At 40.1% G+C, this 24,839-nt stretch overlaps 1 long non-coding RNA gene across 3 annotated transcripts in view; it reads left to right on the top strand.

Moving 5' to 3' along the window:
- LOC113959337 overlaps positions 1-24,839 on the top strand; it is a 68,016-nt gene that overhangs the window by 37,227 nt on the left and 5,950 nt on the right. The window contains exons 2-8 of one of the 3 annotated variants that reach the window (XR_003531784.1): positions 11,028-11,132; positions 12,162-12,246; positions 12,608-12,775; positions 14,800-14,976; positions 15,069-15,239; positions 15,926-15,995; positions 23,239-23,548. This is a non-coding gene — a long non-coding RNA (uncharacterized LOC113959337). Of the gene's footprint in view, positions 1-11,027; positions 11,133-12,161; positions 12,247-12,607; positions 12,776-14,799; positions 14,977-15,068; positions 15,770-15,925; positions 15,996-23,238; positions 23,549-24,839 lie in introns of all 3 variants that reach the window. The other 2 variants (XR_003531783.1, XR_003531785.1) reach the window with 2 other exon arrangements.

The raw sequence follows: 24,839 nt of genomic DNA, 5'->3' as shown, positions 1-24,839 counted from the left end.
TGAAAAAATTTAATTTATTAATATTTTACTTCAAGGATAATTTCACCCCTCGGTTATTTTTATTGTTTCTCTCAACATCTTTTATGACCACAAATCCTCAAGTGAACTCATTAATGTGTATCAGGTGCATCGGTACATAAATAGCTTCCACTGTCTGTAGCAGTCAGACCATGTTTGTGGGCTGGAGCAGGCAAATAATGTTGGTTGTCTTCATTCATTCTCACACTCTCTCTGCTCCAAAAGTTTCTGCTTACATGTTCTCCCCTCCTGATGCAATTTTGACTTTGGCAATGACTGAAAGTACAACTTTTGGTTTCTTAAATAAAATAATGAAAGAAAACAGTTGGTTCAGTAAGCACCGCTACCTTCATGATACATGAATTTTTAAGGGAAGTATGATATGGATCAAAAGTACAAAGGCTTCTTGATTAAGGTCAGCTCTCTGGGAACAAGAGAACAGTGGAACAAAAATGAGTGTGCAAAAATACGCCCCAGAAAAGATTTGCAAATGCGCTTATTGTGAAAAAAAGGAAGTGTATTTAGCTGAACACATAGCAGATTTTGAACTGCACGAGGACAATTTCTATATAAATACTTCTTCCTATAATGATGAAAAGGGAAACAGGCACTGATTGGCATCTCATTTCTGGCCCAGTAAAACTGATGAAAGCTTCTCAGCCAAAACCACATCCAACTGGAAAATAGAATTTTGTTCAAAATTATTTTTCCTTGGGTAAAGGGTGCAAATTTTGATGGAAAATTTTCTTATCTTTAAATGCAAGAATTTCAATGCCTTGGGTCTTTTATTCAAAACTACTGGTGACATAAGTAAATCTTAATTTCAGTTCTTTTTTTCTTCCCTTTGTGGTTCCTTTTCAATACACCTGTTTCTCAGATTTCAGGAAAATGACAGAAAAATTTAATTATTTCTCATTCTGCAAATCTTAGAAGTTGCTGGTAGTAAAAAAAATAATTTTGCCTCTCTAGGTTCAAACATCCAGCTGCTAGACCAGATCCCTCCTCAAACTGGACACAGACACTAGCTAAGAATCTAGAATAAATAAAAAACTAGCAAAATTAAAGGAATTACCTGCTTAACTAAGAATTATTCGTATGAATATATATTGCAGCTTGGGGTACTGTCCCCTCAGCTGATAAAATGTTTTACAACAATGATCATAAAACTACGTGTCACTTCCTTTGTTTATCTTCTTTTTGAGTTTCGAGAATACATTCAGGAGATCTCGAATCGTGCCTCCTGAAATGGCAAACCTACACAATTCAAGTGTTGTCATGCGATAGGTGCATAAAAGAGCGGAAATCTCGCAGCTCCTGCTGGCAGTGCCGGTGCCAACAGCGTTGGCTGGAGGTGCAAATGTTCCTGCCGGAGCCGTCGCCGTGGAAATGTTGCACCAGATGAACAGCTGCCCTCCCCGCTCAGCAGGCAGAGCCGGGGAGCTGAAATAGCTGCTGCAAAAGGCGCAGGGAGAAAAGAGCAGATAAGCACTATTTCAGCTGTAAAGAGCAGGAAGATGTGTTTCCCATCGTAACTATAAAAAGTGTTTCAATATTTATGCGGGGTTTTATTCTCGTCTCTGTGAGTGGGGGATTTATATAGATTATTTGCTGCACATAAAGATAGGAGAATATCCCAAATATTCCATTATGTTATTTATTCCTCCACAAGCATCCATTACGCAGTTTATTTTCCAATTAATCTTTACTATCAAACAAATGTTATTCTCCTTCTCCGTTCCCAGTGGTAACTTCCTTCCTGTGAAACAGTTTTTCAGTGGGTAAATTAATGAAATGACACTTGGTGATTTTGTTGCCAATATAAAAATAATTGTATAAGAGCAGCTGAGAACCTTGCTATTTAAGAATGACCATCTACAAAGAGACAGAATGCACCAGTCTGCAAAAAAGATCATTTTCATGGCAGAGTGTAACTGAGATGCATGTCTGAATTAGGGAAAGTCGGAGATAAAGTGGTTTGTTATTTCTCCTTTCTCCTCTTCTCCAGTTTTAGACTTCTTTCAGCGAAGCTTCCTGAAGAAGCAGAACTGTGAAAGATGGAAGTTCTTTGCATGGATAAATGAGTTAATTAAAGGCAGAAAACAAGGAGCAACAATAAATTATTGGGTTGCTCAATGAAGAGACAACACAGGAGAGTTCTTTGAGACTAGTGCTAGTCTTGGGCTGTTCTACGTCTTCGTAGATAATCACTTGTAAGTGATGGTGTAGTGTATGTATTCACTGATATAATAACAAAATAATATAAATATTAATAAATATCATAATAAAATAACAAAATATAATAGTGTGGGTATTCACTGATAATAACAAAAAATATTGAAAGAGTAAAGGTTTTAAAAGGTATATAAAACAGTTTCATGCTACAGAGTGTATAGGAAATGAACAAGGCAGATGAAATTCAGCACAGATTAAATTACATTAATGTACATGGGGAAAACACACCTGATGCTGCATGCACAGTAATGGGCTCTGAACTGATTACTGTCATGATAACATTATCACAGGTCTTGAAAATATGTAGTCAGTGCTCAGTAGCAGGCAAAAATCAAACAGAATTAGAAAAGAGCAGGAAACATAAGAGAGGAAAACCAGTTTGGTCATTGCAGTTAACCACGAGTGCAGTTGAAAGGCTAGCACTTCTCTGCATGGGAGAGAGAGAACTGAGGAAGAGATTACAGAAAGCTGTAAAATCCATTAAAAATTGTGTAGGGAATTACTACTCCTGGTCTCCTATACAACTGTCGCTCTGACTTTCTGCTGCTGGCTGCAGTGGGTCCACGGGATGGTTTAACCTCCTGACTCGTGGTGGCTGTTACTGGCAGGTGGTGAGTACAGCCGGGAAGGAGGAAGAAGTAGGTTGCCTTTCCTCAGAGCTGTGGAGGTCCAATTACAACGGGTAGCAAAGACCTAAATGGTAAGACAGCTGTTTGATGCATTTTCAGAAAGGAAGTAAGCGGTGGTTTTGGGAGAAGAGATGGAGCAAAACACAGTGAGAAGGGAAAAGCCAAGCCTCTTGAGAATTGTGAGAATCTTCTTGGCTACTGGTGTTGGCTTTTGGAAGGAGGAGGTGGATGTCAATGTGTTTTCACAAAGAGTTTGAGGGATGTGAAAATCGCTGCTGCAAAGGGCTGAGGTAGGTCATCACCTGCCATGATGACCGCAGCTCACCTCCTCAGGTCCTGCACAGACAATGCTCAGCAAGAAGTTGACTTGTCAGGGCTCTTTGCATAGAGACAGGACCTACTTCCATGATACAGTTTGAGTTCACAGTCACATTGGCTGTGAAACCTCATGTGATTGGAGGTGTGCAAGGCTGGATCCACAAAGGGCCTGGTGAACTTTGGTTATGTTCTTATCAGTTTAGCTAAGCATGACTTCATCTTAGTTTATTATTCAAGTTTATATTTGTCTTAGGAAGAACAAGAGTTCTGCTTTAGTCTCCAGAAAAGAATGCAAATAGATTGGGAGTATGTTTTTTACATATTGAGTATCTGGTGGCATAAAGGTTGAGCTCAGTTGCATAACTTGAGGGCTGCGTGTCTTGGTGTACTGAACAGTTACAAAGAAGTCATTGTTTTCTGATTTTTTTTTTTTAAAGTAAAATTCAAATTTTAAGTCTCTTTTGAGGAAGGCCTTGAAGTAGAGTGTAGCTCCCAGAGGTGGGTAATCTTCATGCTAATTTACTATACAACGTGCATTATTAAAGGATATGTGAATGATTCATCCAGTGAATGAAGAAAAATTATTCCAAATTATTATTGATGAGTTAATCAAGATAGCCATGTCAACTTTCTTTTGTCCATTAGAGGGAACAGTATTTCACAATCATCATAATAAGAGCCAAGTGTTAATGGCTGAGGTAATCAGACTCTAATGAAGAGCAGGAAAAAGTGCTCTCTTTAAATAGTTTACAGCTTTCATAATCACTGGAGTGGACAGTTGGTCCCATGATTCTTCATATTTCATAATGTATGTTTACTATCAGCTCTTGGTTTTAATTTACCTTTTCTTTCTCTGGAAGGTGAGTGAACAGAAAAATTAAGAAGCATAAAACTGTGTAATAGCTCAACAAATAAAACTCATTTTGTAATATGAATCCTTTCTAAGAGAAAAGGATTTTACACCTGGAATTATAGGTATCTGGGAGCATGCTTCTGCCTTTAATTTCAGTTCTTCATACAATTCTTTTGTTGAAAATAATCACTATGATTTTTAAGAGCTCGACACAGGCTTAAACCTTATCCAGCAGACAAAGATCCTTGACCACTTCGGTGTAGGGGCCTTTTGGGGAAGAATATTTTAACTGCTATCTGTCTTTCCCAAGCAGTATGCTTGTGATCCACAAATATGCAGTTCAGGAACTGGTTTGTGTGACTGATCCTGTGAGTAAATTTACTCAAATGGCTTTTCAGGTTCCATGCCTTTTTTCTTGCTGGTGTACTTGACTTGTCTTTCTCTCCCTGTAGTCTCTGAGACTGTTCTTTGAAAGCATGTTTTCTCCTTGAATGTAACATTTTAAAAATTAATAAAAATTATATAATTTTGTGTCATTTTAGGCCAACAGACTCACCAAGTACTTGTAGTACTGACTGGTCCACAAAACATCCATCCAGCTTCCTGCTCCTTTTCCCAAATGATGAAACTTTCGAGCACCATCTAATAAAATTGAGACCATTAGTGTAAAAGATCAAAAGCTGCTAAATTAGAAAGTCCCACAAGAATGTCTGAGGTCACTGCAGTGGCAATAAATAGCAATAAAAGGGGAAAAAGACAATTTGGCCTGGGGGAAAAGGCTTTTCTAACTGCAGTGGTCCTTTCCAGTTCCCTTCCCTGGACAAAAACATTTCCATCCATAAGTCCCTGATTTGATGGATTTCTCTGAAGGCTGGAAGGGGTAACTTGAATGGTTCAGCTACTCACAGTTTGTAAGGTGGGACAAACAAAACCTTATTGTGCTGCACCACCTCTGGTGATATTTTGGGCCAGGACATGGCATTGTGGAGTTATTCCTCAGGGAAACAGCTTTCACCATCAGGCCCGAGCCAAACTAGGTGACATTAATCCTGTTCTTGTGTGAGGCTGATGGCTCAGAGTTGGGGGGATAGAAACCTCCTGCTCCTACTGTCAGATACGTGCCCAAGCCATTTTTCCTGGAGGGGAAACAAAATCCTCAACAGTTTAGAGCATGCCCAGGCTACAAGGAGGCAAGCTAACATTATACTTCGTGGTTTAAAATATTTTACCTGTTTTTCAGACTCAACTCTTAGGGAATATTCTTGGAATTTCGAGGGAATAGTAGTTTCTAGGGACACATAACATGCCAATAATTACAGGAGCTGTTTGCTGTGACTCTCACCCACTACAACAACCTGAGACAGTAGAGACAGTTACAGTGTCAAATGAGAAGTGAGAAGGAAGATCTGCCAAGGTTTGAGAAGCCACTATGCACACAGTAAGTGTTCACTGTGCTTAGCATGGCTTGCTGTCTCCTCCCAAGAGAGAGAACATCTTGCATTGTTGGAATTAACAGTCCTGTAGTGTAGGTCAAAAATACCCTAACAAATAAAAAATAGAAGCAAAATCTCCTTTAAAATTATTCTAAACTCTCCTGGATGCATGTGTGTGTGTGTATGTGTGTGTGTGTGTGTGTACACCATCATGGCATTAGGAAGGTGAGTATGTGTTTGATATTTTTTCTGTTAGGGGCTTGCAAATAATAAATTTTCACGTTTTGTTAGCTTCTGTTGCTAAGCTGAATTTGTGGGGGGGTGGGGGTGCATTTGATGTGCTCCCTAGGGATGGAGGGAAAACTAAAGCCCGTGTTCTGAAAGTGTGGCACATTTAAGGCATAAGGTTACATGTGACACCAGGCGCTGTCACATGTACTTTACAAGGACCAACCTGTCCTGGCCTGAGAGCAACTTCTGAAGTCAAGCTTGTCTGGCAAGCTGTAGAATGGAGGTAGTCTTGTAAGTTCGTTGTTCCTCTGATTCTGGGTCCTGCAGGTTTTGGAAAGTGAGTTTCATAACTAGTTCTCATTTTACATCCTGAAATGACCCATTCAAAACATAGGATGTGGCCTTTCCCAGAGTCTGGTGGGAATGAAAATCAGATCTGGAGCCAAGTCCAATGGTTTAACACATCTGTACTGGAAAGAGAATATTATACTTTTATGTTATAATCATTTGATATACTTGCATACTCTATACCCAAGAGTAAACTCTCATGCTGTTTTATGCAACTGTAAACTTGGGATGAACTGTCTTAATGGGAACTTCCTGCATTTTGATCTTGATCCTGTCACGCTACGTATTCCTTCTCACTTACATAATGCTTATTTTCTTTTATATAAGCTGTTAGTAGGATATTCAAATTATCACCTGTATCCGTTTTATGTTTTTCTTTGCATTATCTGACCTTTAGAAAAATACCATTAAAATATATTTTAAGCTGTACATAAATGATTTTAAGTGAATCGTTGACTAGATGTATGACATTTACATGCAGTGTGAGTTACTTATGCATGTGAAAGAAGAGATTAGGAGAGCTTTTTTATCTCATGGTGTACAGCATCACATTTATGTTAAGTGTCCACCTGCCGTCAGTGGCCTTGTAAGACCTTTGACATTTGATTTACAGGGTACAACAAAACTTCTTCCCCGTTGCTGTGCTTTTGCTGATTTTACTTTCATAAACTCTTGTTATCTTCTTGAGATACTTTTTTGTAAACTTAGAGATGCACAGTGACACTAAATTCTATTCTCTCTCTGCAAGTCATTAGTTTCAACCTATTCGTGTGCCCATCTGGTTCCCTCTGAGGTTGCTGCCTTTGACTGAACCAAAGCTTTGCATTCACGCAATATGTAATTTGTGTAAATACGTATATTGTTTAGTTCTTAGTAACTAATCTGTCTGTAGTAACTAGTCCGTAGCAACTAATATGTCTCCCAGGAAGGGAGGTGGGGCAGCAACGGTGTTCTTGAAGACAGCAGCCTGGGAATGCTGATGGCTTAGAGCAGCAGCCTGATGCCAATACTCCTGCTGGAAGTTCAGACCCTGAGCTGTAGGAACGAAAAGCGGGACTCCAGCCTCTGAGAGAAAGTGCAGCCCAGGAGCTGAGGCAAGCCAGGACAGAGTATTTCGTGCCCATTCCCTGCAACCTCCTGTTGCATCTTCATGCCTGACTCAATTCCCTGTTTGGAACAAAGTCCTGTTCTCCTACATATCTGGTCAAATGTGACACATCAGCAGCTGGCTGTAACCCAGCATGAGACTGAGGGTGTATGTGAGAAAGACAGAGGTAAAATACAGTAGGTGAAAGCCCTCCTCAACTGTTTTGGACCACTCCAACATCTTCCAAAGGGATCAACATTCATGTTTACAAGTGAGACAGCAATCAACCTCTTCCCATCTTTGGGGCCTTCATCACCAAGGTGCTTACGAAAAACATACAGAATACAACATAGGATTTTTATATTTTTCTGTTTCTTCTGTGCTTGGCTTGGCAGATGTTCCTGTGTACCCATTCAGTCTGCTTCCATGCATCCTCTGTGGATGCTAATACATAGTCCTTGCAATCGTGTTGGCTCCTACTTACAGGCTGCTCTCAGTTCTGCTCCCTTACCTCAAAGCCATTCCCAAATGGGGGTACAGTGATGTCAGGTATCTCTAAACAGAATGGGAAAATTTGTGCTTGGAGGAGCGTCTTTATTACAGCAAATCCTTTGCCGATTTTCTTTGGCTGATAACATTAGAGCTTGCTTTATTTGAGAAATATGTTCTGTCAAATTATTCAGTGAGCCTTCCTCTCTCCCCCCTCCCCCCAGAGCTTGCTCTTCTTTGCCAAAACAAGATGACTTACAATTCAGCCAGTCTGCATTTTTCCTGTATCTGATCATTAATTTTGCTAAAAGAAAGAAAAGTACAAGGAGTACCACTGACCGTCAAAGGCAGTTGTTGTGTTTCATGGACTTAGCCAATGGTTGATGTTTGTATGTCTTTGCTGCTTCGATTCAAGCAAATACTGGGGTTGAATTCGGCAAATTAACATGACAAAGTCAATGTCAAGACCCATTACAATAGAGAGAGAGAGTTCTTATTTGTAGGGTAATTTCTTAACAGCCTGGTTGCAGAGGAACACTTTCCCTTCTTGAATTGTGTGGGTCATGTTCATGAGGAAAACAACTCAGTGGTGATTAATTTGTTGATTTTTTTTTACACTGCTTTTTTTCCAAAAGAATTCCTAAGAAGGCAGCAGAGCTGTCGTTTATCCTGCTCCCATCACAATCTTCTAGCTTAATTTTTCGGAAGCCCTAGGTAAGCTGTTTTTCATTCCTGAAGTTTTGTTCAATGACTTCAGCTGAGGAAGACTGGCACCTGCCTAAAGCTGCACCTGGCAACTTCGAAGTTTTCTTTTTCTTTCTTGGGAGTGTGATTACGCTGTCTGGAGGATCTCCCATCTGGCTCTCTGCAGCTTTCAGCTGGCTCCAAGGGCCACGTCCTGCTCCAATTGTATCTGTGCAAGGTTTGTTACTGTAATTTCATTGTGCTCACCTGCATGTCAGAGAGTTGGGTCTTAAAGGCCTCGTTTACCCATGACATTTAAGTGGGTTCTTTCTCCTGACTGTGAGGACTGACGTGTTTGTTGACTCCTGCAGTTCTTCATCTGGCAAATAGCCTTGTAAAATCAGAGGAGCAGCACCTGTGCTTAAACTAAGTGACCCAAACAGGGCCCCTACCATCAATACAGGTGCCTTTGCAGGACCGCTAACCTAATGCTAGTAATCTTCATTCTGTTACTGGAAATACCACATTTTGTTCTGAATGTGCATAGCTGAAGAGATTTTGGGGTATAACTGTTCTTGGAATAGCATCCAGAAGAAGCGTCTTTGGACAAAAGTCCCTAGTCTGTGTCCTTGGATCCACCCTGCCAGCACCTTGAGTTTTTGGCAGGTGAAAATCCTCAGTGTGTTGCAGGATCTGAGTAATTGGCTGTATGCTACTTTGACACAGAGCTATTGACCTCCCTTGGCTGTTTTCATGCTCCCTTTGCATTGTTTTGTGACTGTTAAAACCAAAGGTAAATGCTGGTGGTTTACAGCGCTGAGGCCCTGCTGCATGGGGACATCGGTGGGGAAGTTCGTCAGTGAGTTCTCAGAAAGGCTAAGGATGAGCCATCAGCTGTCTCCTCATTTAAGAAAAATCATTCCAAGTTTGTTTTAGTTCCCCACTGCAGAGAATTAATTAGTTACAAAATTAAATACTTAAAACAGTTATTTTGTGGCTTATAAAATCTGAATAAAACCAAACAGGAATGATTCAATTGTTTATATAAAGGGCTTCTTCCAGGAATATTTGATTGCTTAACTACAGTCCTCTCTAGTTCCTACAACTCTGCTTAAGGAAAATAGACTCCTGGAATAGTAGTTTTAAATCCTCTTCACTGTCCCTTCCTTTTAATTTCTTTTTACTGTATTGTTGTGCAGTCCCATGAATACAACACGGTAACAACATATAACTGTCTTCTAAATACAGCTCTTCTGAGGAATGCCTTTTTCTCACAGTTAATATCTGGTTTTGTTGCTCCTTTTGCCCCTCCCTTTGGAGTTGTGGGTAAAACGAGTGTGTGTTTGTGTGTGAGCATGAGTGGGAATGCAGGGAGGGGGGTTGTCCTTTTAGGTACCGCTGTGTCAGTATAATGGGTGTTTTGTTATGGGTTAAATTGATAAAATAAATATTTCCTGTTTGATAACAAATACTGCGGTGGTTTTTAAACTTTATCTTGCAACTTAAGGCACTGTGTTTTGGTAATAAAAAAAATTGTATTTCTAGTGATAGCATTTTAATTCACTTCAAAGTGCTGTGGATTCCAATTCTGTACTGTTAGGTTTTAATAAGATGACATGACTTTTCTATTCAATGGCAATTACTCTGTTTTATTGTTCAGTATTGATTTACATTTTAAAACAAACTGAACACGAGAGTTTTGAACAAGAAAAAAATAGCAAGTAGACTGAAATATTTTTAATTATCTTTTTTAAGTAGGCAACTTTTTGGAAGGTTGTATTCTGTAGTCTCCAAAATGTTTAAGTTCTTGTCATGTGAATTCATGTGAGAGAAGGATGACGGAGAACTAAAGTGCCTCATTCTATAGTGTGAAATGAAGTTTGTGGGTGGACTTTTCACAGGGCTGCATTATGCTTTGTCTCCATGTGACACGCTGGTTAAATGGACAGGACAAGCCTTTGTAGTTTTGCAATGTCCCATTGTTGTTTAGCACATAAGAAGAAGGCAGGGCTGGTGCAGCTGTTCATAAGTGGTGATTGGAAAACCTTGTTTAGGGCAAGACAGAAAATGCTATATCATAATTCTGAGTCTGAGTTTTGAAGATGCTTCTGACAATGTGAAACACTCCCTTTCCTTAAAAACATAATTACCTTTAATCCTTGTTGTGTGATGCTGCAGATGGAGTCAGTACTGAGCATCTATTAGCAATTCAGATACACACAGGGCTGAGGTTGAAGTTTTGATCTTTTATGCTCTCCGAGGATCTCTGAAGAGTATTTTTGGCCTGGGGGTTTTACACAGCCCTATTTTGTGAGAAATGCTGAGCTCCCATTTCTTTTCTTTCTGCTTTGCTGAGGGTGGGGTTCTGAAAGGTGCTGTAGAAAACTTCAGTTGTAGCCTGTCTTTTTGAAGTAGTTGCATTTTAGAAACTTAGTGAGCTTCAAGTATTCTAATTTCCCCTGTAATAACAAGGACCTTCCTCTAACGGTAGACAGAGGAGACTCACTAACAACACTTTTCACACTCACTCCCCAACTCATGTGGAATCTCATACCCCAGGGTACCAGACCTGTTCTTCACTGCTGACCTGGACACTAACCTTTTACTTTAGGAAGGGAGGGAAGGTTTGGCCTGAACTGAGAGTTGAGAATGTTTGCTAGAAGGCTGCAGTGTATGATCCAATAACTAGATGTCATCTGTTACAGCTGCCACCTTGCATCAGAGGCTCCTGGGAGGTTTTGCTGTTTGTAGAGTCCCAAACAGCTGGTGCCATGCAGGGAGAGTAAGCTGAAGGGTCAAGAGGATGTCAGGTATGTGCTCACCTGAGGGGTTTCAGATGTTGTGGAAAAGTCATATAAAAATGCTAGAATTCATCTGACACTGTCTCATATTCCTTGTCCAGGAGAACACCATTTTGTGGCATTTCAACCCTGATCTGGTGAAGTTGAGATCTGGCAGGTCTGTGCTGGTGATTTGGAAATTCAGATTTTCTGTGCACTGAGACCTGTTTTCTGGATACTTGCAGGTTTTATCACAGCCACTGAAATTCAATACACGAGGACAGATCTATCCTTGCTCTTGGTTTAGGTGCTTGATTTAGGAAGCAGCTATCACGGAACAACCTGAAAATACCAACTGGCATGTTGGTGAAGGCAATACCGTTGCTAGTATGTGACCAGAGGCACAGAGACAAAGGAGGGTCTTCAGAACGCGTTAACTGCAGGGGGGCGGGGGCGGCTTTCCCAAAGGTCACAGAACAGGGTCCGTCCCGGCTCCGTGGGGAAGTGATCTCCCTGCAAGAGAGAGCAAACGCTGCTTTTGCATACACCAGGCTCTTATTTGCTCATGATGTGACAGCACGAAAGACAATCAAAATTAGTTCATATATTAATTCTTCCCCCCCCCCCCTTTCTTGGTGAGTCATTGTAATTACTGAAAACTAGCATGTTTTCCAACATTAACATATTGCATGGGCTATTAATATTCTAATGGACTCTTTCATATTCAGAATGTGGAGAGAGGGTTGTTTGAAGATAACTTCCTGTATTCAATTAAGAGGCTTACATGTACATGGTACTTTTCAGAAACGTGAAATGGCTAATCTCAGAAAGGGTATTGTCAGGGTGCATAGTATGAAATCATATATTGCACCGTCTTCCCATATCGGCATTTTCCATTAATGAAAATCTTAAAAAGCAACAGAAAAAAACCCATATCATGAAATGATAATTCAATAATTTTACCAGTGAATGTTCTCACATCTGGGTATTTTGGGTTTCTTCTTACAATAAGAAAATAATGCCTACAAAAACTCTGTTGGTCCTTTTATATTTGCACAGGGTCACCTGGAATGATCTCAGCATTTCCATATGAGCAGTAGAGAGCTGCTATTTCTAGTGTCAGACTTGCTTTCTGGTCCAACAGGTATGGGAGTACATGCTGAGGTTCTATTACTGTGAATTGTATATTTATAATCTTTAAAGCACCTCTTTTCAGAAGCAAATTAAACTCCTTGGACAGGATTTGAAGTGTTATTGAGCTTCCTAAAATGCAGATAATCTCTAGCTAGGACTTTTAGAATATAAATTAGGACTCCTAGATACTTCTGAGAGTCCAGGCTGGTACGTATTTGCATCTTTAGGCCAAATGTGGCCTCACTTCTTGAGGGTGGGATTTAGGAAATGCTATCATTTGGAGATGTGTCTGAAATCATGCAAATATTTTGCTGAATAAGACCAGACTTTAGAACTGTGTGTTTCAGTGTTTTGTGTCATTTGGCTGACAGACCATGCTTTGAATTCTGCGAGATGTGTGTGGTTGGCTGAATTTCAGTACTGTGTTTCCTGAATATGCAGGCTTTGTGCAGAAAATGGTGGACTTCACTGCTGGTACCAGTGTAAGAAAGGAAGGTTTTCTTAGAAGCTGCCTGATGTGTTACCCGAAGTCCCTTAAGGTAACCACTTTGCTGGTGAGCCTGGGCTTGCAAGCAGCTTTAAACTCTCTGTTTTTATCATGTCCTAAACTCTCTGAGATAATCTCTCAGATTAGAATGTAAAGACCTATATAAATCTGTTTTTGTGGGCGTCCTTCCTCCTTGCTGAAAAATAAAATAATCTCATTAACATATTTAATAGAAAAATTAGTCCATCTTTGCTTTTCTTTTCACTTATTTCCTTCTCAGTGCTGAGAAAAAAAATCAACCTTTTGATGACCAAGGTACTGGGTATGTTCACAGCTTGTACATTTTGTGGGTTTGGAGTTCTTGGCATTGCCAAGGACAAAAGGCTTAAGATTATGAGCAGCCTTAAGGCTCAGCTCCTGAGCAACAAGTTTCTCTGCAAAGCTGCTGTTGCAGTATCTTTAAACAAACTGAACTATTCGAATCTGATGTTGGGATTAGGGGTAAGGATTAAAATTCTCTGACCTTCTCCCATTTTTATATAATTTGGCAATATTCAGAGCTGAATATATTGCAGTTGGACCTTTGCAGCCAAAGTTTCGTTGCAAATGTACTCATTGTTAGAAGACAACATAGATCTGGTTCAGAAGCACTTTGCATCCACTGAAATAACAATATATTAGAATTAATTTTAGTGGTAAATCTTCAACACAAGAAGGTGGGCAGCTTGGTGGCTGAGACTTGTTCAGGAATGGTGCCTGCTTTTTGCATTTTTAGAAAACAAACAACAAAACCTGTGTAGAGTAGAATAAAAATCATAGCGGTAGAAAGATTCAACAAAAAGCCTGACATTCTTCTGGTGTTCAACAGCCCTCATAACAATGCACTTTGTTCTACTGCAGCATGTCAGCCACCCAGGGGATTCAGATCAGCAGTGGGGAGATTCATGGTCCTGCAAGAAGATTTATAATGGTGACCAAAATGGAATGGAATCCCATTTCCCCCCTTTTTACATATTTTATCTTGAATTGTACCTTATTTGACAGGACTGCAATTAATATCTCTTGTAAAACAGAAGGCTCGCTAAATTGGCCTCATTATGGTTGCTGAGCTGGTGTGCTGCTGCTGAAAGGGATTCCCCCATTATCTGTATTTGACACGTGCTCCTAATCAACCAGGCCAATTCTGCTCTATCAAAGGTCTGTCACACGAGGGGAGATAATATTTATTCTGAATTGTACTATTAGCGTAAAAAATGTAGGTTGTGTTGGAAGACACATAACCCTCTGTCACAACTGGTCACACAGAGCATTTACCGAGGTGTTCCCTTTCTGCAAAGGTGGCCCCAAATATAGCCCACTTCACCTTTCACTGCCGAGGACCCCGGTTGTTTTAGTTTTTTAAAACCTCTGCTTTAAGGGAATATTTATGAAAGGAAACCTCACAGCAAGAAGTGTTAAGGTGCAAGATTAATATCAATTCTGCAATTTCCTCCACAATTTATTGATGGAAAAATAAATCCATCAGACCTACATATCCAGCTTGCTTTGGAAGCTTGTTAGCAATAAATGTTCTCCTTTCTGAGAGATCTTAATATGTGTCACAATATAACCTCATTTGCTGAAAATTTTCTGAACACTTGGTTTCGTTTCATGATGGTACTCAGTTTAGCAGGGACAGCAATTTCCACTGTTTAGAGAACTGTTCATAGAAAATGGATGAGGTTTAACAGAGGTGATACTGTTTCAGTCCATTGGGTTTAGCTACAATAATACCCTAATGCAAGGCTTAAGAACATCACCTGTAAAATGTTTGCACATATTTTCGAACTGTTGCAGTGTTAACTGCTCAAAAGAAACATTTGTAGCTGTAATGCAGCCTCATATGTTTGAGTGAGAAACCAACTGCCCCAAAACACAAGACAGATGCTCTCTTATTTACATGTAAGAAATTTTGGATAACAAGCTAGATCTATACAAATGCTATATATCTATATATACACATATATGTGTGTATAACCTATACAAATGCTACAGGCATATTTTTAATTTTTCATCCTTTTCTTTATATGTATGCAGCATCTCTAACCAGAGGAGGATGCTTCCTTGTCTCCAGTACTACAAAGCAGTTTCTGATTTGAGGCAGAATATGGGAACTGGGAGGAAGGGCAATTGACTGTGCTCATGCCAACTGTTCAGATGATGCTGCAACACCCTGGCCTGGCCTGATTGCTGAAAAAATGACAGAGAATTGAGGTGGAAGGGTGTTAACTATGCAAGTCCTTATTGGTTGTTTAAACTCTTTTATTTTTTTTTACATCAGAACAATTTCTTTCTTGGATTACCAGGAAATTGAGAGAGCACCGACCTGCATTTTGCAACAGAGCCCTTGTTACAGCAGTGCTGAATATTGGCAGATACTTCAGACTCTGCAGCCAGGAGAAAACAAGCATCCTTCCTCCCCAGAAAAGTGTGGGAGTGTGCCTGTTGCAGAAGTTGCTGTCACATCAAGGAGAAAGGTGGGATGTTGTAGGGGTGCTGAGCCTGAATGACCTGAGTGAAAGCAGATACTGTTCTGCACGTGCCTGGAAGAGGTTTTGCAGGAAGGTCCTTATAAGCACAACTTAGTGCCAGAGCCCTTGGCCTCCCCCTTCCCTTTGTCTTGGGGCTGATGGCTGAAATGCTGCTTGTCCAGGAATCGGATGACTTCCCAGTCACTATTCTGTTCCTGGAAAAGCTTTTCCTGCTAATGAGGGCCTTATGTTTATGATTTGCTTCACTATGCAGAAAAGCTTCTACTGGGACTGTAATGCAGAAGACAACATTTATCTCATTCTCCAAGAGATGATCTGAGTCAGTGAGTTGATGCCAAGAGACTGGGCCTTTTATTTGCTGTTGGGAAGAGAACTCTCCTTTTTTCTTTCTTTCTTCCCTTTCCAAAGTGAAAAGCTCTGTGGTGTTTCTCTGGTCCCACACAGAATGACGAAGAAATAGCTGTATTTTACAAATGAAGAGACAGAACACCACACTAGGAAGACTTTGTTTTTAGGTACAGTGTACAGAATGTTGAAATATTTTAAATCAGTCAGCCACAACTTGGAAATTATTAATACATTTTTCAGTCAAACCACCCAAAACAGATGAAGCTTAAAGCAAAATGAGGTTTCTGATCATGATAATAGATAATAATCTTTCGTTTTTGCAGACTCATCTTCCATGAGCTCCCACTATTGTGTGTACTTCCAGCACCATGTAGTTGAGGCATAATTAACGAGGTTAGTATAATGCCACATTTGTTTATTCATTCCTACTTCAGATTTATTAGATGAAATACCCTTAAAGTCAGCGTTGGAAAGCAGAAAGCATGGAGCTAGATTTTTGATGAATAATTTGTTGTGAAGCTGCTGCTTTTGCAGACGTAGATCATCAGTTAAATAAACATGACTGCAGACAACAGATTGGTCCTGGTGGGGAAGTCTGTGCTCCCCGAACCTTTACCAGTCCCACTTGCAGGAAGTCCCTGCAGGCACTGTGGTTCTGCTGCCCTGTCCATGCAATGAGCTGCCTGTCAGCTGCACCATGGCAGTCTGGGGTGGCAGAAAGTCCCCAGGCATTGCTGTGCTGGGAGCAGTCAAGGCCTGCACCTTAGCTCAGGGTGTTAACTGCTCCTGCCTCTAGCAGGGCTTGGAGCCAGACCTCTCTTTAGTTATTGACAGTTCTCAGAGAAGAGGACACCTAAGTGAGCTGCAGTTTGCATGGGTTATCAGAGCACAGCTCTGCTTGTGCTTTCCAATTTTCATTCATTTTTGTTGCACAATGCCTTAAGCACTTTGCAAGACGTGGCAGGAAGGATGCAGAAACACGTGTCCGTGTTTCCTGCATCTTTCCCACTGTAATGGACTGAGGTCTCAAAGGGAAAGTCCAAGAGTTGATAATGGCAGGGAATAACTCAGTTAACAGCACTGAGTGGTAAAACATTGAGAAAGTTGCAGTTCTAGGCATGGTCTGATGCAAGAGGTGTTGATGTTCTGTAGCAATTTTTGAACATAATTAGCAAACAACAGTGGCCAGATTCTTTCCTCTGAGTCTTCCTAATTTGGAGGAAAAAATGGACAGAAAAATCTTGCACGTGCAGAGCAATGTGCATTATTTCAAAACAGTGGGCAAAAAATACAGTTTGAAGTGTTTAGAGCAAAGATAACCCTTTAAAAAGTTTTTCATTTAGAGATCTGGCAAACTGGAGAAACAGAAGTGAAGATCTCTGCTTGCACTGAGAGCTGATTCCTCAAGGTCAGTGACACTGGAGTCAGTTTTAGCTGATTGTGGAGGACTTAAAATTTTTTAGTAATTGCATAGAGACATCTCAATATATTGTCCAAAGAATTTAATGAAACCAAACCTAAGTTGTTTATTTGAAAATTCTGAGGCAAAGTATTTGTGTTGTGAATGTTAGACTGTAGGAGTCAGGCTGGCATTTTGCCAGAAAATGTGATTTTTGGGGAATTTTGTGGAAATTTTAAGAGAATATAAATAGAAGCTGTCTAGCAAAAGGTATGAAATCCAATGTTTCTGTATACTGTAATATAGTTAATTAAGAAATACTAGAGTTGTGAACAATTGAACAATGCAGGGAGTGGAAGAAGAACTCCTGTTCATCCTTTAATCCTCTGTAATTCCCTTCTGATCAGCCTAAGTATTAAGATGACTGATTTCTAACTGCATCCAACCAAAAATAAAATTGTTTCTATTTACTCTTTAAATTTTAAGCCTGGCGTAGATTTTTGGAGAGGAATGTCTTTATGGAAATTGGCTGTGCCAATGGACTTGGAGTTTTCAAAGGAAAGAATTTAAAGAAGTTAGACTCCAATACAGCACCTTATCTAAATATTCCCCATAGGTAGCTATGTACTCAGCTGACTAGCTGCTAAACTGATAGCCCTCCTGGAACCATTATCCTTACACTTTACTATCACAAAGGCCTTCTGTTTTAATTCCTTATATGTAAGGAAAACCAGAATAGATTCCAATGTGAATAGGACAAGAAAATGGGATGCACATGTGTGAGAAGTTTAACATATGTGTAAGTGCTCAAAGTACTGCAGCCTGTACTAATAAAAATTACAGATTTTTATTACAATTTTCAATTACTTTTTCACTCAAAATAGAATGGCTTTCTATTTTTATTTAGAAATATATTTTATTTCAGAGTTTATACAGTATTTCGGGCTGCACAAAAAATACAGTTCTTACTTGCACAGCAAATAGAACAAGTCATTATGCTGGAAAACTGCTGTGTCTGCCTGAGTCTTCTCCCAGTTTCTCTCAGTTATTACAGATATCTTGAAGCACCTTCCTTTTATACACTTATGCCTACCTTGCATCCATATTTTCTATCCTCCAGATCATACCATATTAAAACAGTGTGAAAGTGAAAAGTGATCGTGGCAATGAATGAAAGTTATTTCAGGAGTAACCTGATTTTTACTTTTCTATTAGAAAGTACTATTTTTATAATAAACTAATTTTTTTTCTGGCAGTCATTACTCATCAAAAAGGATTTTTGCTTATCTCCAAAGGGGTGGCTCAGTGGTTTTTTATTGCCTCTAAGCCTAAACTTCAGCAAGTGTGTGATCAAGTATACTGGAAAAATCCTTTGTCCATTGCTAAACCTTATGAAATTGTAGATCAAAAGAATTTTCCTATCTTGCAAGGACTGTGGTACTATTCATGGGCTAAAAATGACTGTCAGAGTAATAAAACAACTACTGTTGTCAGGGAAAGATTAAAAGCAGCAGCTGGATTGTACACAGTCAACTTGAAAATCTTTCTCTAGGAAGGTAGATGCTTTAGAAAATGATCTGGCTTTTCAGTTGATTTGCCATGATTGGCAGCCCCATAAAATGGCTTCTGACACAGGAACTTACAAAAGAAAGAAGCCTTTTTTTCCCTATAAAAGAGCATATTCTGCTGCTTGCCTTCTCCCAAATTGGACTCTGTACTTGGAAGTGAGATGTAATGCAAGTGTCATGGTGATGATGGGTGCCAGCCTTTTCCTCTGTTTTATCCAATTTACCTATCCTTGTTTTTTCTGAAGTCATTCCTCCTGTCAGCTTTCTGCAGCTTGTGTTTTAACCTATGCTCATTTTACCATTTTAGTTGTGTTCCTTGAGTTCATCTGTACGTTTTGCAATTCTCCTTGAATTCAGGATATTGCCACATCAGTTTCCATGTAATTTTTCCAGGATAGTAATCAGATGAACATTACCAAATACATCTAACCTCCATTCAGGTTCTACCTTTATCCCAGTATAAAGGAGTGAATATTTTTAATTGTCTCCATACTTATAGACATCCTATTCCTCAAATTAGCATGTGTGCAATGTTTGAAACTTTATTTATGCAAGGTCAGCGTAATAATTTCTTTAATTAATTCCTTCCATTCCATTTAATTATCTTTCTTATTTATAGTCATCCAGACTTTCTTGTTCTACTGAATGAAGCAGAGTATCTTTCTCTCTGTATGACAAGATTTGGCCATCTGCCTTCCACTTGTTGGTGATTTTTCCTAGACTGTATTTCTCTTTGGGGTTTTCTTTCCTGATATCTTTTTGATTTATATTTATTTATTAACATCTTGCCTCAAATATTTCTCACTACCTAACTTGCTAACTTGGAGAGTAGTTTATCTTTCTTTTATCCTGACAGCACCACTGGAAGTTAACTCTATGGTTTGCCAGAGCCCTTTTCTCCCTGGCTTTTGATTCCAGCCCTCCTTATACTGTAACTTTGGGCTCCACGTTTCCCTATGGGCACCGCTGCACCTCTCCTCATGTCCACTTGGCCAGATTATCAAATATAAGACCTGTTTGTCTGTCCTGTTTTCCCTTAGGGTTATGTGCAACGGAATTGTGAGTAAACAACTTTGTTCCACTATATCCCATTTTATGGGCGCTGGTCTTAAACGCACGTATGTGCTTGGCTTTTGTGGGTCTAAAAATGCATGTGGGTTGCCTAATTTGTCCCATCTCAGATTCAGTGGTGGTGCATTGTCTTCTTGCCCATTCAGATGCTGGGCTTGGGACACACTGCCCACAACTCTAGGTAATATCAGCAGTGTTCCTCCTTTCTGTGCTGATCATGGAAAACTTCCACCAGGAGCCAAAACCCACTGTCCCTTTCGATCTCTCTTCAGTGCCCTGCTTGAGAAACACAAGCTCCTACCATAGGTGATGGCTGAACCGATTCAGAAAGAATGGTGTTCAGGAGAGCTGCTGAGCAGGAGAAGTGCTGGATGCAGCCACTGGCACAAGGGCAGGCACTGTGGTCCACCCCCTGGGCACTTACCCTGCCTAAAACTCCTTTACCCAAATCCCTAAGTGCAAGGGTCTGAATGCCTTTAGCTTCTTCTTGGGCTCAGGCTCTAACAGCAGCACCAAACCTCACTCTCGCTGACTGTGGACCTTGAAAAAGAAAAGAACAATGTCTGACGTTTTTCTCAGATCTTTCTGAAGGAGAAATACAGATAAAAGCAAAGTTCTTTGTGACTGATTTTTTTTCACTATCTACTTGAAAGGCAGTGGGTCAGAATCAAGGCATTTTTGCTGCGGAGGAAATGTGTGGGATGTTGGCTGCAAGCCAGTAGCCACTAACATCCCTTCTGCACTAGGAATACTTGAATGAAGTGGGCGTCAACCTCGGGAGAGCGGGCAGCACTACCTACATCAGAGGAAAACCTCCTCATTGAGATTCAAGGAGTAAAAATATCGAATGGAGATAAACTGGTCTGGTAGATTTTTCTGTGGGGGACACTGAAAATTCAAGAATCGTCACCCAGTCTGGAAGATCGTCCTCTAAGCTCCTGTGCCTGTCAGGTCCCATTCATTCTACTGGAGAAGAGATCCATACAGTTCCTGGCTTTTCTGACAGTTTTAAAGTTTCATCTTCCAGTTCTGTTTTCTCAACACAAAGAATGATGAAATAACATCCGGAGCTTTCAGGCAATAGTCCATGCTACAGTCAGTCTTCTAGTTTTTTTTTCCCAAAACCAGAATGAAGATCTGAAGTGTGTCAAATGCTTCTTTAAAGTATAATTTAGCCAAACACTCATCCTGCTTATGTCCAACTGCATATCCCCTGGGAAAAATAGAAGTGATTTCTAGAGTTTCTTTGTATCACTAAATTATGAATCTGAAAGATCAAACAGAATACTCCCAGTGTTGTCTTTCTCGTTGTTATCTGCCCTTTCACTGAGTTAGTCACCAGTTCTATCCAGTCTAAATATGAGCACATTTTTCTTGAATCAAGTCCATCATCCCATCTTATCTGTGACATCATTGAATTATTAGAAACTAGTACATTCTTTATTTTTTTTTTTTTTAAAGAGGGGAAATGGCAATGATGGAAAAACAGAAAGGAAATGTTTTGGCTAAGTGTTGGCACTGGACAAAAGAGGCCATATCAAGGCAGAATGGCTAGAATAGAGCATCACAAATACTTTAAAATGCTCTTGTCCTTGCAGGGAAAATAAAGAGATCCTGGACAAGTGACAAAACTACTTCAGTGTAAATCTAAATGTTTATATGGTAGTGATGATTTAGATTATGGGTAGTTGTACATGTTGGCTCAAACATGTCTGGTCTAACAACACTGAGGTTACAGAAAGATGGGGGATCCAAAATGACAGCTGGCTAACATGGAAGGAAAAAAAAAGTGAATTTGAGCAGGATTTGGGAAAAACTAGACCTGTGAACTGGAGCAGGTCTACCAAAGCAAGGTAATTATTTGCTTTGGTTTTATAATGGATAATAGCTTTGTGTTGACAATTTGCCTTTCAAATTCTGTTTTTGGGAATGACCTGTAACAATGTGTTTGTGGACAATTGGTTTGCAGTGTCCTACCCCCTGGACAGCTTTAGTGCCTTGGGGCTGCACAGTTCCCGTGGCTGGGAAACCAAAAATCACCAATCAACCGACAGAGCAGGTCTGGGGTGGTTGATGGGTAGTGTCTGATATGAATCAAGCATGAAAGATCAGGGAGAGAAATGTACTTGCTGGAGCAAAACTAATTGTTGGTCTTCTAGTGAGTTGGAAAAGTGAACTAGGGCTGCAGCTTGAAAAAAAGGTGTGAGGCTGAAGGACTGTGCAGCCAGGAAAGGCCACTGACTTATGAGTGTGATGGAAGTTCAAGCTGCCAGCATAAATGTGGACATCTGTGAGAAGAGACAGAACAGAACCAGGAGTCCAAGTCTGAGATTAGGGGAAGGACCTGGGAGAAAGCTTAATGGCAGCAACATGGGAAAGAGAGATGGAGTGATGGAGGTTTGGATGCAATATTGGGAGATACTCAGACACTTCAGCAAGAAAAACGGCCTGAGGGGTAATATACTCAGGAAAATGGAAGAAGACAATGCAACTGTAATGTCTTCTGCTGTGAAGGACCTTTCTTTTTCTGACATCCCTGGGTAGTAAGCAGCAAATTAGCAAATCCTCAAAATGGATTTGGAAAGTAACCACACTATCTGCTCTGAGAGAAAAGTTTAAAACATAGTTTTTTTAAGGAAAAGGAAAATGTGCCAGAGGGCTGAGAGTTCTTAAGACCAAGTTATAAACCTTTGAAAACAGGATTTTATAATGGAAATGCAGAGATCATTAACTATTGTAAGCACCTCTAAGAATGACACCTCTATAGTAAATTACATTCAAATTAATATAAAACTGTAAAGATTCCCTGACAGCTTTGATTATGTAAGTTGATTTTAGTAGTTAAATGTTGACTTTCTAAAATGCATTCTCCAAATATTATACTGAATGCTGCATCATATATAACAATTACCATGTCACAGTGCTATTTTGTGTAAATTAAATTATTGACAGCAATATAATTTTGTATTCACTTTATTATTTTGATCCATTTTTCTGTCAAAATATACAATGACTCTTCACTAGATTTAGAAACCAGAAAAACTCTTTAGATGGTGAAGTATTATTCTCCATACATTATTTTTCCTTAGCCTGTAATGAGTTTGGGGGAGAGAGGGAGAAGCAACATTTCATTCCTCCTGTGACATTATGTGTGTTTTTAGACACGGTGTCGACTTTAAATTGTGTTTCAGTAAGTGTGCTTATCAGAAAGCCTGCAAAGTCCATGGCATGCCTGGTCAACTGTCCAGGCATGTGGCAGAGATGGTGTTTTTAGTGTGCTCCAGCACAAGTGCTGTCCTGAACCACAGGATAGGGTTTTTTATATGGTTATGATTATTCAGCATAGCTTTAAAGAGGGTCCGTTGTATATCACAGGGTCAATACTTCCTGTTCTTTGATATCTCTTATGGATTGAAGTGAAAAACATCATCTGTGTGGCACAGCTCCTTCTTCACACCTTCTCTTCCCACTTGTGGGATATGGCAACAGTGATTCTCCATCCTTGGATGCCTGGAAAGTACTTTCAGGTTGTGGTTGTAACTGCAGATTAATACTTGTAAACGTAGCACTTAAAGTTTTCTCATTTACCCTTCTCCAGATGCACAGCCTGTCAGCTCCTCGTGGCCTGCTCGACACCGCAGTGCAGAAACTGGGACACAAGTTATGTCTTCCTACTGGATCTCGACCTTCTCCAGGCTGGTACCCTGACCTCCAGTGTGGAGACGGTCCAGCTGGCTCAATTCACGTAAAGCCCAGTGAGAAAGACACAGGGAGGCCCCAGAATAACTCTGAAACATGGGTTTGGGTGCCATCCTATAAGGTGAAAGAAATGGGCTGAGCTGCTTTTAGGAAGAAAAGAGGGATGAATCCAGCACATCACACACCATGGGCAAGGACTCGAACTATGGGTATGAAAATTCCCTTCATTCTGAATGGTGGCAGAAAGGCCCAGAAAATGCTGATCTTCTCATCTGGTCCAGTCCAGGGAGGTTGAGGAAAGCCAACTTTGTGGCTTTCCTAGCAGGGTTTAGTTCCAGCTTTGGTGCAGCCAAGCCTCAGTCACATCTGCATCTGCTCAGTAATAGAAAGCAAAGGCACACTGGCACTCCTGAGCCTGGGAAGCAGTTTCTGGTCCCTGGGCCAGTAAGTGCAGACTTGTTTGTGGACATACACCTGTGGGCTAGTTAACTCTTCAGCAAACCAGCCCAGGTCTGTACCCTGTGAGCCTTAAACTAAAGATTTTTGCATAGTAAGAGTGGGACAGGGGATGAGAGGTAACTGGAGGGCACTCTGAGTTCACCATAGATTTAGCAGTGCTCTCTAAATATGTCAAAGTTCATTTGTCTGTTGTCCTGAGTTTGGGAACACATAAATAAAATATATGTGCTTTCTATGGCAGCACAAAACTCATTTGATACTAATGAAATGTGCTTAGCCATTGCACATGTGCTTAATTCAGTATGAAATATTATTGTATTGTTATTATATTGTTGTTATATTGTCAGTTTTAAGGGACAGAAGCCCAGAGACACTTGGCAAGCCCTGATGAGAATTACTGGTAGTACTGAAATGTCACTTCTTAGCCTGGGTCATTCATTTTTCCCTTTGCTTAGACTCTATTATTGATGTACACTGCATATTTAAGATCTACATTGTGGTGGCAGTAGTAGCAGTGTGAACATGGAAAAGAATCTGTTAGCTTGAAGACTGATCTCTTTTTCTCTTACATGGTCTGATAGAAAAGCATTACAGCTCTATCTGCCTTGCCCTCCTAAGATATTGGTATTCGCTTTTATTCTGTTGGCAAACTGAGCTTATTCACAATTGTTGCAGACACAGCTGTGGAAGCACCATGTCAGCATGACCATTTCTGTTAGCTAGTTTATAAAATGCCAGGAAGCCGTTGATGGATGGAAGAATCACTTCCTTCTAGTTTCTTGTCAAACACTTAGTAGCCACTTGTAAGGAAAGCTCTTGTCCCTTCATCTTTCTGCATGCATTTTCATGTATCTTCCCCTGTAGGAAGCAGTTTCACACACAAACACGTTACAGCCGTACACTTTTAATAGAACCAGCTTCACTTGAGAGTAGACAAATAGACTTGGGTCTTCTTCTGGCACAGGCACAAAGCATTAAGATGTGATGCCGAGTTTCTCATTTGGCCTCATTTCTTGTTTGATTTGCCAGTGTGGGAGTTAA

Source organism: Corapipo altera, unplaced genomic scaffold, assembly GCF_003945725.1.
Source record: "Corapipo altera isolate COAL_440 unplaced genomic scaffold, ASM394572v1 254, whole genome shotgun sequence".
Taxonomy (NCBI): Eukaryota; Metazoa; Chordata; class Aves; order Passeriformes; family Pipridae; genus Corapipo; species Corapipo altera.
This window is presented reverse-complemented; position numbering and strand designations above follow the sequence as displayed.